This window comes from Gymnogyps californianus, chromosome 2 (genome assembly GCF_018139145.2).
Source record: "Gymnogyps californianus isolate 813 chromosome 2, ASM1813914v2, whole genome shotgun sequence".
Classification (NCBI taxonomy): Eukaryota; Metazoa; Chordata; class Aves; order Accipitriformes; family Cathartidae; genus Gymnogyps; species Gymnogyps californianus.
In genome coordinates, this window is record NC_059472.1 from 118,927,628 (window position 1) to 118,946,397 (window position 18,770).

At 43.3% G+C, this 18,770-nt stretch overlaps 1 protein-coding gene across 3 annotated transcripts in view; it reads right to left on the reverse strand.

Annotated features, from left to right (window-relative positions):
- Positions 1 to 8,491, reverse strand: part of MYRIP (myosin VIIA and Rab interacting protein) — a 243,360-nt gene extending 234,869 nt beyond the window's left edge. For all 3 annotated transcript variants that reach the window (XM_050892348.1, XM_050892347.1, XM_050892346.1), the window contains exon 1: positions 8,282 to 8,491. The gene's annotated coding sequence lies outside the window, so the exon portion shown is untranslated. The remainder of the gene's footprint in view (positions 1 to 8,281) is intronic.
- Positions 8,492 to 18,770: the final 10,279 nt, after the last annotated feature.

Genomic DNA, 18,770 nt, shown 5'->3' on the forward strand with positions numbered 1-18,770 from the left:
TTATACCTATGTATCAGGCCTACAACTGATACACAAGCATAAATCCCAGTGGGAATTCAAAATGTGATATAAAAGCCAAATTCACTGACCACAATTATCTTCTCACTGGTAACACTGAACTCCTAGAGGAAAGGCTTATCCAGAATATGGCACCACAGCTGCTAAAGATCATAGGTCATCTGGCATATACTGTTAGCATGTACTTCAGTGCCATTGGCTTTCTAGTTACTGTATACTCTCATTTTACTTCAGTCTTATCTTCCATTGTTTATGCTGAATTTAGGCAAATCATGTTCAGCTCTATTTTCTCTATTTAGTAGCAACTGTCTTATGGAAGAATGCATAGTCGAGATGATGGGTCTGGCAGTATTCTGACTGTGTGAGACTGACTGTTACTCTTCCCGAAATGAGGAAGACAGCTTGGAGAAAAAGACAAAATTGGAGCGGTAATGCGCTGACACTCAATTGTATCTTGGATGATAGGCCTCTTTTCCATGCACCTTCAATCTAAAACATGAAATGCAGCTCATTACTGTAACAGACTGTCAACCAACCCCAAGCTGAATCATCACAGGTCAGGGAGAAAGCCAGCATGTGCACTTAGGGCATGCCAGTGATCCCAAAGAGCCCAACACAATCAGGAATTTGCACGTCTGTAAGCACGAGACTGCAAGGGCTTCCCTTTGGATGCCCGACTTGCAAAGTGGGGCTCAGAGCTTACTGCTATGTAGCCAGGCTCCCTGCACAGAAGGAACAGCAGCCACTGAACAGAGTTATGTCCCTTCTTCCACCTTCCCATCAAAACCCAAACCAGAACACACCTGGCAAATGTCTTGAGCCAGCATGAAGAAAATACTAAACAAAAAGCTCATTTGTATTCCGACCTCTCTCCTCAGCATTAGCTCAAGAGTGAAGACTGCAAAAATACATTCTCCCACCTGTGTTGCACTACACATGCCACATCCTTCTCCTGAGACACCTGTCAGTCTCAGCATTTCACAATCAATGGCCCTCAGATGAGCTACACAGATTTAAGGGAGACGAAAGAAACAGCAAGTCCTTCCCTGTTCCTCCCAAGAATCAATGCAGTTTCTATCTCATTTTAAGAGGCAGACAGAGAAGGGAGCACTCGCTTTATCTGTGTGTAACAGTCTAACATGTGCACCCAGAAAAAGGTTCAGGTTCAATGCCATGTTAAGCCTGGGAAGGCTCAAATATTTATCTTCCTCCTTGTGGGAGAGTATATAAGAGAACACAACTCAGGATATTCCTGTGCAGATCCCTATTTCAGATGCCAACATCCCGTTTTCTTCTATGGCCTGAAGAAACTGAATGATACAGAAGGTCCACTACCATTTGAGCTCTGGAGCAACATGTGATAAGTATGTGTTTTAAAGTTAAATGCCTTCCCCAGTACCACAGCAGTCACTATGTGTAAGAACAGCTATAGAGGAGCATCCTACAGATAAAATTCAACAAACTAACCAAGAAAATATAGGTCCACCGAGATAACTCTTGCAAGTTCAAGATGCCAAAGCATCACTACTGCATAAAGTGGTGATAAGGCTTCTCATCCAAGTTATTCATAGCTTTAATCTGGGGAAGAAAACACTGAGAGAAAAGGTGAAACTTTTGTAAAACCTCAAACAGCTCTGGAAGCACTACACATTTTACATCTGCATATAAATTTAATTTTGCATTTCAATACAGGCAAAACGGTTATGATAAATTAAGAATCTCATCATAACTTGAAAGTCATATTCTGATCAATCCATGCAAACTACAAAAGTAAACAGTTGAGTGGATTGCCTGACTCCTACCAAAACATCCATAATATAAAATCCAACCAATATGCAAACACACCACAGGCATACTTAAAATATCCTACACAATAAAATGGATTTTTTCCCCAACCTATGTTGCGCTAATTGATATCCTGCATCCCTCTTACTAAATATCATTCATCAGCATATCCTTAAGTTTGATCCAAGGACTAACCTTTGACTGAGACAATCTTTCTGCAGGACTAGGACAGAGACAGAAATTCTATTTTTAGAGGTAAGAAAATGCTTCCAACAGCAGTTGCCACAATGAGGCAGTATTCTCTAGTGCTGCCAGATGTGAAAACAAATTTAATACAGTAAATCACTGCTAATTCAAACCACTGACAGGAAACCCCACTGCAAATTACTGAATTTTACAGATTAGCAAGTAAATGAACAAAATAAAAAACAAAAGTAACTTCATAAGACTGTGCCTTCCACATTCACTCTGACACCTGCAAAGTGCTTCTAATCCTGATTTATGTTAGAACAACTAAGAATCATAAGAGATACAATAATAGTGACATCTGTAAAGCCACATGTCCCATTTCACTGAGACTTAGCGATGAGCTGTAGTTGGTTGACACAGAACTTATGCCCCATCCATGGAAAAAAGGGTTTCAGAAGCAGGTTGCCTTTGAATTGTTTAGATAAGCATTTGTTAAATGACATAAAACAAGAGTAAAATAGAACCAGAGCTGTACAAATCAAGCCAGAGCAGTAGAAAGCCTCTGAAAACCAAACTAGGAGCTGGGTTAATCTGTCAGGTGGGGGAGTTAATGGGTTAGTTTGTTGACACTGGGACCTACTCTACACTGTGGTTGGAAGAGGTTCTGCTTTGGACCCAAGCTTGGCTATTTTTTTTTTTTTAATATTGACACTGCACAACATGGAGATAATCTGAGCCCTGGCCAACAAACACAAACCTGAAGTTCTGGATCCCAAGTTTATACAAACAAGGAACGTTTACATTCAAGCACAAGACACAGTCAGGCACTTTCTGGAGTTCAAAGGCCAACTTCACTGTTGGTTTTGACAGCTGGTTCACTCATGTTTGGATCCAAACTGGAGCAGCCTCACAGCTCCTTTAGTTTAAACTAGGGAACCAAAGCAGTTCATCCTCTTACAGGTTTAGAGAATCATCCAGCCAGCACAGACGCCTTTTTGAGTCTCACAGAAACTATTATTTGATCAACTTAATCATGATAAGCCACCATCTTTAGGAACTAGCTAGGACTCCTCTGTACCTTATTAACTTTTTTTTTTTAAAGCAGTTCCCTTTATCAGGGCCCACCATTGAAGATCAAAGTAGCGCTACCAGTACGCTGAAACAGAATGCTCCTTTGATGAGCCTACATGAAGAACATTAGCTTTACCAAGAAAATTCCTGTTTCTAGTCCTCTACATTAGCTTCTCCCAGTTTTTCCATTTCCAGTATCCATTATAATAGGCCTCTGGACCTTGATACAACACTGACACCAACTTCCCTCCCAACTAAAAGCACAATCTTAGGTATTCTTCACCTACCACAACTACATAGATGACATATTTCCATGGAGGAGGTGCAGTTCACTTAATCATGTGTGGAACCTGAGTCCACAGTATTTCATCTATTGATTCTCCTCTTTTTGACCTGTGATACTACCTTGGAGTAGGAATCTGAAGCCTCATCATTAAATATTAGAAGAGAAGGGGGGGGCATAAAATAATCAGGCTGATCTTCCTCTAGAGGTGAACTGTTTTCTTCTCATTTAGGACTCAACCTATGACTTTTGTACCTGCGGTGATTAACATATGGACAATTTTTGGCACTGCCTTTTAGATCAAGCCCAATTGAGACTGTAAAAACCAACATCACCAGATTATACCTTTTAGAATCCTTCCCAAAGCTCTTTCAATTGTTTTTAAAACCTGGTGTTGCTTTAATTCACACATTATGGTTTAACTTAAATCCAACTCATGGTCTGCCAAACAAATGTCAAAGCACTTACGACAGCTAGACGCAAGCATTGAGATGAATTCCAGAAAGGTACCCCAAGCACTCCTGGGGATGACCACTGAGGGGCAGAGGGATCAGTTCTCTTAAGGGGAAAAAAAGGAAGCAACCTCTTGCAAGATTAACAATGGTTAGAAAAATAGGTACATTCTGCAACTCGAGGTATTTCAGGACAGCGTTAGCTGCATCTCTGTCAATAGCACTTCAATCACACCCGGAACATCCATGCTGTAGCAATTAATGAGAATGGTACAAACCAGCACTTTTCTATTTGGATTGCCCTGTAACACAACATCCTGTTCATACAGCCCAAAAGGGACAGAAGAAAACCACATTAAAATGACCTTCTGTATCAGAAGGCCTAATAAGCAAAGAAGCTCTTCTTGTATTAGTTTCAGAAGAGATAAAACTCATCACAAAAGCAGAACAGAAAATTTACTCCTCGAGTTGTAACCATGTTTTGCTTTCTTTCCTTTCCAGAAGGAAAACAACAGATTATGTACTGTCTTCCTCCAAGAACAGAAAGTTGGTTTACAACAGCAAAGCCACATATTATTCTGCATGGAGGTGGGTGGAGGGTGTTGGGCAAGGGACTGTTTTGTTATTAAAAAACCCCAAAGATTTCAGGCTGTTGCCTGGCTTCAAGACTCATTAAAGCCAGTGGGAATGCCATGGACTTTAATCGCCTTTGAATGAGGCTCTACACTTCAGATTGCTAAAACAAGAAGAGACTACATCTCATTTTCTACAGTAAATTACCCCAGCACCCTTTAAACAGACTTAATGCAGCCATAGTTTCTGGATCAAGTCACTTATCCGTTTATTCTTCTCCATCAGTAAAGCAGCATATGTTGCAAGGAAGAGTCCAGAAAGAGAAGATTTTTGGAACTGCTGCACAGCAGAACTTGAGCTTGGGTCTTCAGCAGTAGGACAGGCTAGAGTTCCCTTCCCGCCTGCCAGCCAGCGCCAGCAAAACTCAGGAAGACTACTTAATTGATTACCAAGAGTCTATTTGAGACAATGCCATCAAAAGTGTCTCATCTTCAAGATTAATCTCCACAGTAGTTAGCTCCTCCACTTCAATAGGTGGTATTTTATTTGGAGGTGTATTTTGCCTTGAAGAATGCAAAGTTAGTTTCCTATGGTAATGCTTTCTATCTTAAAACAACCAGTAGTAGCAATAACTGCAATAATCTGAATACCAAAAACCAATATTAGTTTTTCTTTTATGATCATCAGTTGATCAATAGGTAAATGAAGCATGTAGGCAATAGAAAGAAACAAGAGGTCTTGGTTCCTTTACCCAGCTCAGGGACTAATGGGTCAGTAAAAATTTGCAAGATAAAGGTTTTTGTTAGTACAACATTCTTTAAAAAAAAAAAAAAAAAATTGCTCTGCTGTTGAAATTTAATGCATATTGGCCTGGAAATTTAATGTGTTCCTATTCCCAGGGTAGTACCCATAAGATCTAAAAATTTGTCATTATTGCAATAATGCTGATACTAGCTTTTGACCAGTCAAGCCACTGCGGTCCTTATACTCTGTTCATCTACGCTAAAGCTGCTAGCTGATTCATTAAACTGCTTTCCACTATGGTGTGCTTTATTTATTTATTTTCAGGACATAAAATGTCAAACATGATGTTCATTTTCTGAAAATGCAGTTTTAAAAAATGCAGCATGGCATTTTTATATAAGATTATTAAAAAAAAAGAGGATAACACATTTCAACTGAAAGTTAAATAGCAAGCAGGTCATAATCACTAGTCTTTACCATACGAACAACAGAGCTTACTAGTGTGCCAGCCACATATAAGGAGTCTTCCTCTTGGGTTTCTGTAAATTCACATAAAGTTTGGAGATAGGCATCTTTTGCCCAATCTCACAAAGAGATACACAAAACTAGACCATGGCTTGAAATCTTATCAGATTACACTGTATTTAGCCCTTCCACAAAATTCCCTGTCTATGCTGTAGATAAAGGCCAAGTTTCTTTGGTAATTTGAGCAACAGTATGGTGTGCTTCGCTCCACACTGAAATATGGCAGTTATCTTCCTCTTCCCTTAAGTCCAATAAGCTTCTTTTGAAAGTAAGCTGCTATAAATCTCTGAATATAAGAAACTTGGGGCTGGTTTATTTTCTGGCTGTCAGTGATTCACAGGTAAGCCAGAAGCCTTTATTATCTCTAAGAATTTATCTAGTAAATAACCTACCTGGATCCAAAAGGAAGGTGAATAAAGCTTTCCACAGGAAGGCTGGATTAGTCCGCTCAAACAAATGAATGGGTTTTCTCAAAGAGAAAAATTGTCCCTATGGTTTTCATAGAACTATATTCAACTAGTTTCTTTCAACTTGTCTAACTTTCCAAGGGCAAGTTAAGGTGGTTTACACTGCCAAACAGCAGTTTCCAGTCTGATAACAATAGGGCATATTAATGTTGGCAGTAATACAAAGGAGTCACATTTTCATACAGATGTACTGTTTATGAACAATAGTGCATTTGGTATATACAGCTTTTCTTCAGCATCACCCATGCATAGTTTAGGGATTTTTTTTCTTTGTTTAAGTACAAGTTGTTCAAGTGTCCTGTTTTCTGCAACTATTAAGTAAGAAAGGTGAATTCCTACTGTGTTCATACACTTGGGTACACCCTATATAATCCAAAAGCCTGGTTTAGCAATCAATTGTAGTGCACTCAGCTGTATTCATCAGGTTAGGGTGGAAGCAGGAAACCAACTCAGGAAAACAAACAAAAGTTTTAGCTTAGCTTTCTTGATCTTGTATCAACTCCTAGACAGCACTGGTTCAGATGAAGACAATCTGTTAAAAAGCATTAGCCTGTCTGAAAGGACAATATTGTGTCACTTGAATCAGCAGCAGGTCCAAGATGCAAGTCCTGTCACAGGCAGCAGTGCTCATTAAGTATCTCCCATCCCGGTGGGGGCTACTGGGGTGGAACTGACTTCTGGGGGTTCTCACTGGCAATTAATGTATCACAGCTGCTGAAAATGACACTCTCCTGTGTGTAATTGCTATATGCATTGTCCTAAGTTATCTGACAAATTCCACAGGAAGGCTACAGAATCGCCAAATATATTTTTGGATGCTTGGGCACAATGCATTAGTGAGTATGCTCTGATACAATCTAGTACCTGAGTAACGATGGGTAAGGCAGTAGCCTGAAGGATTATGTACAAGATACAGCACCTTCTGCTTTTTACACAGCTCTGTTCACTTCCTCAAGCTAGAAGTAAGCAGCAAACATCACTGTTTGACACTTTACTGAAGGGACAGAGTCAGTGGTCTCAATGCAGTTCACAGGGAACCGCTATCACCATTAATAAGCAACTATAAAAACCTGTCCAGCTTGATGACAGGTCCTTCAAAGTCAGAAAAATGTCTGGTAATGTGAGAACTAAACTAATTTTCCCTCCTTTGTCTCTCTAGCCTTCCAGAAAAGGGTTATCAGAGGAACGAGTAAAGCCTTTATTGCCAAAATCCTTGCTGTGCCTATTCTAACAATCTCCAGGCTCCATAGGAAGACAGCTACCCACATTTTCAGGAATGCAGGAAATAGTAAAATGGTAAGTATAAGGCAAAAACCACCATTTGTCAAAATAGATTGCTAGATACAGTTAGCATCCCTGCAAACACACTTGAGGAGAGACACACACGCGCTCTAAGGCATTTTGCGATCTAATTTGGTTACATTCACCTAAAACATAACACAAACCCCAGCACAACACACGCTCCTACTTAATTAGATTCCCTAAGAAAAGTCAGCCCAAGCCATATGGTATTTTCCTCAGCAGCTACGATAAACTGACCTTGATACTAGGAAAATGCACGCTGCTTCTGTCTGAAGCATAAATTACAAGCACGGAGTGGCGGGATGCTCCCGCGGAAAGGGGGCAGAGGCAGCGCCACGCCAAAACCCTTCCCGTGCTCGTGAGGAAGTTGATCACGAGTAAAAACACTCCAATGATGATGATAATAATTAATAATAATGTACTGCAGTGACAGCGCTCGAATAACCACGCCGTCAGCAGAACGCTACGAAGCTACTCAGACATCTGGCCGGTAATTAAAAGAAGCCTAATATCCTGCCGTCGTCCCCCCTCCCCAGCACACGAAGTGGCCGCGGAGGAGCGGCCCGCCTCGCCCCTGAACGCGGCGGAGGGCGGCGGCCCTTCAACCACCAACGGCCGCGGCGCCCGGCCCCGCCCGCCGCGCGCGACCCCTCACAAGCGGGGCCGGGGGGGGACGACACGGGCACCCGCCGCGGGCCGAGCACCGACCGCCCCCCGACGGGGCGCTGCGCCGGGCGGCCCCGCAACCACGGCCCTGCCGCAGGCCCCCTCACGGCGCCGGGCGGCCCCGCGGCGGCGCTGCGGGTGACCTCCCGCCCCAGCCTCTGCCCCAGCCCGCGGGGGACGGCGGCCGCGCCCCCGGCCGTACTCACCCTCGGCCAAACGCGAGGGCTGCACCAAAATGGCAGGCGGGCAGTAACTTCCCCGCGCTCGGGGCACGGGCAGAGGCACCGGCGGCAGCTGCGCCCCGTCGCTCATGCAGGGAGGGGGCTGCGGCCGCCCCGCGCCGGCCCTCGACCAGCCACCTGCGCGGAGACGCCGGGCACAGGTGCCCCGCTCCCGCTCCGCACCGACCGGCGCAAGGCGAGAGCCCGCAGTCACTGTCTCCTCCTGCCGCCGCCGCTGCTGCCGCCGCCTCCCCTCCCCGCCGGACGCGCCACCGGGTGCTGCTGCGGTGCCGGCGGCGGCACCTCCCGCCGCGCCCCCGCCGCGCACCGGCACCTGCCCGGGCGCCGCTGGCCAATCGGCGAGGAGGGGCCGGGCGAAGGGCGGGGTGGGGCGGGGCGCGGGTTGGCGCCGGCACGCGCGCGCCGGGAAGGAGGCGGGGGTGCGCGCTCCCTTGGCCGCCCCCCCCCCACCCTTCCCGTCCCCTCCCCTCCCCGCCCCGCCCCGCCCCGCCCCGCCCCGTCCGCGCACCCGCGGCTCATCCCTGAGGCGGCGTGCGGTGCTGCGGGCCGGCCTAGGCTGTGCCCCATGACGGGCACCGACGGGGCTCCCTCAGCTCCGGCCTGTGCCTCAGGGCTGCCCGCTGCCGTCACACGCCGCGATCACGGCGGCCCGTCCGCCACCGGAGCGCCCGCTGGCCAAGTAAAGCAGAGAAGCGAATAGGTGCTGCCGGGCGGTGCTGGTCTGCGCCTTGCCGTGGATGCAGGCCGGCTGCGGGGGTGTCTGCCGAAGGGAAAAAAGGGGCCGGTTGGTGCAAACGGACCAGAATTACATCCATATGGATGCCGCGCACCGGGTAATCATAACGAAGGTGTGGCCTGGTCAGTCATTCAAATCATCAGTGAGTCACCGCTGTAATTTGACGGTGCTTTTTTATGTCCTGTATCACTGCAGATTGTACTGTATCAGGCTAATTACTTTTCCCGTGGTGTTATTTTTCATCCCCGTTTTTTCATGCTTGTTTAACTTCATTTTAAAATAGCTGCAGCTGTTCACTGCAAGGTACGGTTTTATTTGATCTCGGTTGAAGTGCTTTGTCAAGGCAGATGTATTCAATAAATCTTGGCAGGTTTTCAAGGAACGTATTTTCTAGGAGCATATTTTTGTTTACATTAATTTCATGGTATTGCAAATAAACTGGTTTATCAAACGTTTACTTCTATGCTAACCTACACTTGTCTATGTTAGCAATATGGGTGCCACTCTGTGAGGCAGACACCAGATTTATTTCAAAAGTGTATATAAAAAAAAAACCCCAACTTTAGGAAGTATTCTGCATCAAATATCATTTCATATTTCCCAAACACACCTATAAGTAAATACATGTCTGGGTATTTCCCAAACAGAAGAAACTTCTTACTTCTTTAAATAAAAACAAGAAAAAGAACCAATCATTTTCAGCAGTAACATTTTTCAAGAGCAACATGACATGGCAACAAATCAGGGACTGACTTAAACAAAAGGTCACTCATTGCCTGTATTAGAAGAGTAATCGATAACACACACCAAGCATTTTTAATAATTGAAAAAATACCTGGGTAGAAATCCCTCTCCAATCTTATACTTCTAGCTGAAACCCCGAAAGAATAATATGTTTTAAAATCAGCCATCAGTATCAATTAGCTATAATGCTTATGATTACACAACCATGAGATCAAACAGGTAAAACTGTGCCGTGCTCCTCACACTCGAGCGACTAAGCTAATGCTGAGTTCAAGAGTAATGTTTCGCCCTTGCCTCAACATTGTGCAATTAGGTACACAGAGAGTTTATACCTTTCTGTGTAGTATTTCACATTCTTCTCCACTGGAGACAAAGCATTGGACTCAAGGCTCTTTTGTTCCACACCAGTACAGTAATCAGTATGTTTTTACTCTGCAACAGTACTCCACGGGGAAGGTATTAACTTATGGCACACTTAAACCAGCCATTAACAATTGACAGAGTGCAACTGAGAGAGGGGAAAGAGAAGAACAGTGCATAAGAGAAGAAATATTGTAAAACGGCCTTATGGATAGTATGCTGGACTTCTCTATTTGTCTGCATCCCCTCCCTACTTGTTGGATGCCCTATTTGTCTTCATCTACAGGTTTTGGTGTCTCGCTTGGAAAGAAAGCAACTTCTCTTTGCATCCGTAGCAAGTATTTTCTGATGGATGCCATTCACAGCAAAAAAACCACTGACTAAAATCTCTTTTTCACCCCTATAGGCAAAATCATAAGGCATAGATCGGTGAAACTGAGATATGCCAGGCTTTCTCTGGAATCACATATGACACAGCCATTGAATAACTAAAATAAGTATCTAAATAAGGATGCAGAAGTCTAAGGAAGAGAAACTCCCCAGCCGAAGATGAGACCCAAGTGGTAGCAGGGAGTTTTTGCCCCATGAGCAAAACATGCCCAAACACCTTCCCACCCAGTACCTGGCGATTGCAGAGAGGAGCAGGGCACCGAGGGGTGCAAGGGACACCAGCAACAGTGGGGCGGTCATCAGGGAAAGAGGAATGCCCTGTATGTTTGTCTCACTTCCTATAGCTCTGAAATTCCCAGTCCTCCTTACATTCACAACAGAATTAGGTTAAACTGCAGGCCATGCAATCTTTCAGTGATAATAACCTCAGTATGGAGAGAACCAAAAAAGAAGTCAGAGCCCCAGTATGCATCTGTAGTACAGCAACCATTCTGCCACATGGTGCTAAATATGCTGTAGCATGGAAAAATCTTGTAAAAAATAGATAGCAGATCTGGTAATAACGGGGTGCAGGACAAGAAAATAGGTATTTTACTGGTGGTGAGTTTCTCTTGTCACAACACAGCCTTTTTCATAAAGAAAAAAGTCATCCAAATGTAGACTGAAATAAGCAGGCGGGTTTTGCTTGGAAAGCTCAGTGCTAGATCCAGTCGTGCCATAAGCTACACGTGGCTACAGGGCTGAGGTGGCCAACAGGCGACTCCTCAGCCTGTCCCCAAGCTGCGCTGCGTGACCAGCTGGCTGCACTTGTGCAAGGAGGGCAGGGGGGGCTGAACGCCGGGGCCCGTAGGACCCTGCCTTAGCCCAGCAGCGGGCAACCCAGGCAGGAGGTCCCACACTGCAAAGAACTTCCCTCTGCCCTCAGCATCCACGGAATGGGGCTTGTGGCCATAGGGAAGATTTTTGGAACACAGTTCGTATGGTCAGGAGTTTTGGCCATCTTTTGCACAGCATATGATTGTCACAAAACCTGCAAATAAGTTGGTTTCAGGGGAAATAAAATTGGCACTGGTTTGGTATCCCTCAGAGGATATACAGGGGGATGCAGAAAGAGGGTGTTAGCCAATGCACTCAGTCACGCTGGATTATTTGTTGACAATAACAGACCACTCCAGGACGACTTTGTGAAGTTTGCTTTCCGAGTGTCCCAACCTTCTTGACAAAGGTAGGATTTTTTAGTAATGAAATTGGATATGCAAATGTGGACAGTACCTGCTGGAAAGCCACAAGCCACTGTGTTAGCCACAGGGACCAATTATGAATTTATTCCAGCCTATTGCTATCTCAGGGCAGAAAACAAAGACAGCAGTAAGTAATTAAGTCTCTCTTGCTTTCAACCAATCTGTTAAGACCTCAGAGTATTTCCACAAAATGTAGCGAACAATAATTTGACAGTAATAACTTGGAAGTCATTGTAACCTTTTACCTTAGGGTCTCAAAGAACTTCATAAATACAAATTATTATATAAAGTGTGTATGCAAAACATGGAGTAATATGATAATTCAGTTAAAACAGTTAAGTAATTCATAGCCCATAAGCAAATGAGAAAGAAGGGAAAGAGCTGAGAAGAATGGACAAATTTTTAATAGTATTTAATATGTACGGCATACAATGTGCCAGGGCACTTTGCCATGACTTTTCTTCGGAGATTTCAACAGTCAGGTTCCTTGCCCCGCAAGCCTCACAATGTATGGAGGAGCTCTGACAAACGTTAGTTGTGAAAAGAGAAAAATAAAAGCTGAGAGAAGACAGAATTAGGATTATATACATATGTTAGTAAAGGAGACAGCTTGAAGAAGTTTTGCTGTTTAACTAGCGGCAGAACTTAGGCGAGCTAACACTTTGAAAAGAAACAAACACCAAAGTCTCACAACTGGGATGGAGACACCAGCAGACAAACTGTAACTGATGCAGTAAAAATGATTTGTTGCGACCAGTGGGGGGAAGGCAAGGGGGGCGCTTTTTTATGTGGTGGTGGTTTTGTGGTCAATTAAAGGGTAACAACAGGAATACGAGCTAGTAAGAGAGACGGTAGAGAAAAAAAAATGGCGGTAAGTGGTAAGAGCTATGCATGATTACTGGGAAGAATAATCAGAACAGGAATAAGTTTCAGAAGAGAACGTGCTGCTGACCGTACCGCTGTTACTGCAGATCTCCTCATTCATACAGGGTGCATAAATGCAAGCTTGAAGGTGTCTGCGGAAGATGCTGCGTGCAGAGAAATGAAGGCTCTTTCAGTGCTCTTTCCTTATGTCGGCCACCAAATGCATATGAGTGAGGACAAGATTCAACTCCCACATTTCTGCAAGTAAAAAGAAAATTCTTAAAAAGGTGTGGCGAGTTCTTCAATTTCCCTGAAGAATGAACTTCATTTTGTGACAGTGGCTGAAACACACAAGGCAAGTGTCCTTCATCCCCAGGGTTTTTTTTAATATCAATCTTTTTCTCCGCTTAGCCCCACCTTTCATGCAGTAACTCCCTCTTGCTCATCAATCCGAGGACATGCAGCAGCAGGAGGGATGTGGTCCACTGAAGTTTTTCTTTGGAGCTTCATTTATGTCCTGTGCAAAGTGGCGCTGAGGGTGTGGTAGCGTCTTTTACACGGTTCAGCGCTGCTCTCTTCTTTACAAATCAAAAAAAAAGAGAAAAAGCTGCGTGGTGCCCAGGGGAGGAGTAAGAAAAACCATGTAAGTCTCCAGCTAAACAGTAAAATGCTCATGTTAAGTCAGCTTTGACTTCACAGATTCAAGCACTGAACAAACAGGAGCGAGTGTTGGTTTAGCTCTTGTTCTCTTCTGTTCAGTGGTATTTTCTTTCAGCCTCATTTGGTTTCTTTGTATCAGAATCAACAGGTGGCTGTGACATTTGGGGTTTAAAACAAACCCATCTAAAACCACTTCGCCTGCAGTTGCTTCTAGAGTTACTCACTTTTGGTTTTACTGGTTCAATTCTCTAGCACTGTCAGAAATTGTTTGTTTGCTTTTGAACATAACTTACTTAAAGCCTCTGATACCTGGAGCCAGACTACAGTCAAGTAGGTTGTTTTTCATAGAAAGACCTATTAAATGCTTTTCTTATTCAAATAAATTGAGCTTTTTCATTATTTGAAATTATTAAAAATTAAATTTTAGAAGCTGTCATCAACCCAGCTGCCTTGGGCTAAAGCTGACAAATGAAAGTGATGGTGTTAAGAGCTTTTCCCTCCCTTATTATAACTCTATACAGGCAAACTATCCTCAGATGCAGAGAGTATACATTATATAATTCTCTGCTTATATTTTACAAGCAAAGTCACAGCAATAATGTAACAAATCCTCATGAACAGAGTCTTAAAAATCCTAGGCAGTACAAAACCAGTGAATTCCTTTAAGCAAGATTAGTCAAAATTAAAATACTTTATATTAACTTCTTATATTTTAGTACATCCTGAATAAAGTAGTTTTCAGAAATTCTTTTTTTGAAAGAAACCCTAATCCTGACAGTAATTTCTGCATGGAAATGGGGTCAACAAAACCAGATGAGCAGAGTTTTCCAGCCTTTTATTTGGGGGATATAGGATTTAACCGCTTCTGAGGCATGGCGAAAAGGTGAGCCTGCTCACTTTTTTCCCTTCCCGTTAGACCGTTGGATAGAAATAGGTACAATTTCATCCACACAAGTGTTTACACATTTACAAAACTTTTATGCAGCCATCTTATATCTAAGTCCCTACTTCTGTGACATTCATCTGTTCAGAATCAGTACCACATGGCTGAGGAAAAAAGGGATGTTGTGAACAGCAAAAACGCCTGGTGACAGTGAGGCAAGCTCTTTGCGAATGACACAGGCTAGTTCATGAACGTTTCTGAGCCAGGGAAGCAGACCATATTAATTAGATACACTGACCGGTAAGATCTACCCAGGCGTAGTAGTAACGGATATTCTGAGAAACTTGTCTCCACGTTGCATCTAGCAGAGATGGACATTAAAATAAAAATTACCGAGCAAAAATTATTTCCATGGTGACTCTTTCATCAAGGTAGTTCCTCTGTTGCCAAACCCAAAGCTTAGAGACAAACACATAGCAGCAATAATTATGGCAATTAAAAGAAGGTTGCCTGCCAGCACCCCTTTCCAGAAAAGAACTGAGTCAAAGTATTATGAAAGTAGATGTGTCAGATGCTGGCACATCTAATCACGTTATTGTTTGACATATTCTTGCATAACCTCTCACATGCCTTGATTATTCTCAGTACCCTTTGAGCTGTGCTCTGTGCAAGCCCATAGAAAATACATTGTGCTTGTTTCAAAGAGCTTACCCCATGAATGCTCTAATTCCCCTCCCTGGATTTTCTATAATCAGTTTGTTCCTTGGTGTTTTCTCACACACAAAGTAAAATTCTTTTTATTTAACTTACTCCCAAAAGAGCATGGGACGTAGTGGAGCGGGATTATATCTGTCACAAGCTGTCGAAATGACTGTGTGGTTTTATGCAAATCACATCCTCCAGGGATTGTCCCAAATCCACACAAGTTTCTTTTTTGTATATCTGCCTTGGGACCTCACATCAGCCGTTTTACTTTTCCATCTTGTTTTAAAGGTATTGTGTCTGACAGGACCGCATCACTTATTTCACCTTGGCTCGTCCTCGCTGAGGGCTGCAGGCACTGCACGGATGCACTTTTCCGCAAGACCAGGATCAGCCCTGCAAGGCCTATTCCTCACCTCCTTCTGCTCTGCCCAAATTAACAACATCTTATTGCAAACTAGACTTCAGGAATTTCTCATTTTCATAATACCTATGAGAACCACCTTTCCAGTTTGGAAACTGGAATATACCAGACCTCCAGTAAACCCGGGACCAGATGACATATGTCCTCTTTCTCTGCTCAGCTCTGAAACTCTCAGCTCTCAGACCAACAGGGTGTGTCACTCCAGACAAATATTTATATACTGAACTTCATTTCCTTATGCAAGTTCCTGGTGAATGTATAAAAATACAGTTACTGCGATTTTAAAACCTAAAATACCCACATCTATTAATTAAGAATTTAAGGGGAGAGACTAGTCTCTAATTGCACAGCTCAAACTGTTCATTTTCCTATGGGTGCCAATTATTATTGTTCTTCACAGTGGCATCTCCGCTGTAGGCCATGGGGTAATGAAGAAAGCTGAGTAAATAGTGCATATAAGATATCTGTGAATCATTAACAAAGTCATTAAAACAATTATAGATGATTTGTACTGGAATAGGGCTTAGCACAGAGAATGTTAGTCATCTTCTGCCCAGGCAGTCTGTGGTACCAGGAATAGAAAGCTCTGCAGCCAAGTCTTAATCCAACGGTCTTTCTGATAAAATGACCCTTTGACATCCACTTTGGAAGCCCTCAGTTGTTTTGTTGTGGTCATTCTTACGAGGGATTATTCTGATGCATTGGCTGTTTGCTGACAAGCAGCTCTGTGACAGGAAAGATGCCCGTGACCCCCGCAGCAGGGCTCAGCAGGGCTGACAGGCTGGTTGCCCAGGAGGGCAAGCATTGGACCCTAACTGTAAAACAAATATAAAATTGCAGACCAATGTTTATTTACTTTAAATATACTTAGGCACAAGCATGACCATCAATGGCCTTCCTGGGCAGGTGAGTTTCCCATGTATCGGTACCAGCATGCTGCACATGTGCTATCACGTTCCCTGTAACAAGTTGCCGTTGTCTGGATCCTCCCTGTGTGCAAACCCGTTTAGATTAGACCTCCACCAACGCGCAATTAAGCTGTTACAGCCATCACTGCTCGATGGCTTGATTTCTGGAACAGCAGATGGCCCACAGCTCTTACTGGAAACTTCAGCCCTTTTTATTTCAGTGCTCCTGGTTCTGTAACTTCATGTCCTCGTGCCTGAAGAGCGAAGCTGGAGTGGTCCTGTGGTGGCATCTGAAATGCAGTCCCATTCCTATTCCCACGCCTGCTGCAGAAAAGTGAGGAATTCTCTCTCCTTTAATTAAACTGCCTTTGGTGAAGGTCATTAATGTTTCTTTTTCTTTGAAAGTGCTATGGAATGTAATCCTTGCAAAAACAAACCCACTACGATTATGTACTGCTGTGGTAGAAGAGAAGAGACAATAAGGTTTCCACAGCAACTATTAGTGGTGACCCAGTGTACACCATAAGTATTATGTGACTTCATTACTTCTAAACCATTCGATGGTCTATATTAAACAACATTAACGGGAATAGATTCAGTTACAGTTTTAATACCAAATCCCAGTTGATGTACTTGATGTAAATAGCTTTACTGCAAGCTATAATTCTTTCCAAAAAAAACCCCCAAACAGAACAGCAAATAAATTGTCAGGCCAATGTTTCTGTAAGACTTTAGCTTTTATATCTGAGGTTCATTCGTTTCACTTGCAGCTATATTGCCCTTTCTTGCAATTTAATCTTACCTCTACTGGATGCATAAATATAAAAAAAAAATCTCCATATCAAGTACCAAACAATGGAAAAGTGCTCTATCCTTGAAGTCATTATCAAGGCTCTTCACTTGGTAGAAGGGGATATTTTGCCAATGGAGAAGTGAAAGGGGAATGCAAAGGGATAAGCTGAGAAGATTCAGGATCCCTGTAGCCCCCAGACACAGCTTTATCTGTGAAGTGAGGCTCTCTGAATGAAAGATGGTGAGGATAAGGATGAATTCTCGATAAAGAGCAAGACAGAAGTCCACAGCGTTTTACTAGCTGCATGAATAACAAAATTCCTTCAGTCTGTTGAGCAAGTCTAGTTCAGGAGCAGGACATTTGCACCAGCTTCTGTGGTCAGCTCTAGGACCTGAACATCCTTTCCTACTTATAGAGAAAATTATAGGGGACCAGGTACACACACTCATGGAAGCTGGTATCTCAAATCTCAGGAGCTCAGGGAAAGGCAAAAGAGAAATGACAGATTAAGTACATTGGTGGACTGTGTTCAATTGTTAATGGAGGGATCCATTCTCCTAATATTCCCTGGAGCATTAAGTACTCTAGACCATAGGATCCTTCTGTCCAGGTAAAGAAAGGTCTGTAGATTTCAGGGGAATCTGCTAAAACTTTTAAAATCTTTTCCTGATAGGTTGTGGCTAATATGGCACCTTAACCAAGATATCCCTCATGTATGGAGACACATACCAATTAGTTGTCTTTCCAGACCCATTCAGTATCTCTTTAAAGTCACTACATGAACAGATAAAAACCACATAATCTCCAATTTAATTTTCCCATCTCTGTTTATACCGTGCCCAATATGTTATGAGAGATGGTGCTGTAATAATAAGTGACAGAAGAGAATACAGTCAGTGATTCCCGTAGGCAGAAAATAAACTCATGCCTTTCCGATTTCCCTTTGTGTGACTGTGTTTGTTACTTTGCAGGACTACTACTCACATATAGGATTACTTCAATTTATTATTTAAAGTAAAAGTTATGTGGATGGTTGACTTCAGCAATACGAGAACAAAGCAACGGTGAAATGGTCCAGGTACTGGTTGAGATCAGCTCATCTAGCAGAAGCTGAACCCAGGAAAGATAAAATTGTAAAGTTGTATGGGAAAAAAAAAATCCCTAAAAACACTTCCAAGAGCTGTCAGCAACAGCAAACTCTCATTTCACAGGAGTCACACATCATTTTTTGAGAGCTCATACCGTTGTTTCGGAGCAATCTCTGATTCCTCCCTGCTATTCAACTCCAACATTACAGGATCTCCTTTTGGCTAAGAGACTCCATCCCAAGGCAGTGAACAGTATTCTGGTCTTGTTACAGAAACTCCAACAGCAGCAGGACACTGCAGTGCAGCTCTGCAGCCCAACATAGCCCTGGCATGACCACGTTGCACAGGCTGGAGTGGCAAGTTCAGAGTCTCAGTCCTTTCTTCCAGGTCCGTAATGACCCAGGCTCAGCATATAAAAGGTCCTCTGAGGCTCTGGGGTAGATGGCAAGGCTGACTATTCCTCTGAAGCTCCCCTGCCATGGCCCCGGCAGCGGACAGAGCTTCCTAAAGGTATTGGTTACATGTGGAGCCAATGCTGAGAGGAGCCACACAGTCAAAAACTACCTGCATTCTGCTATAAAAGCATGCTGCTCTCTTCAACTTTTTCTTAATGTTTGGTATGATTTGCGTTTTAAAGTAAATGCAATCAGACCCAGACAC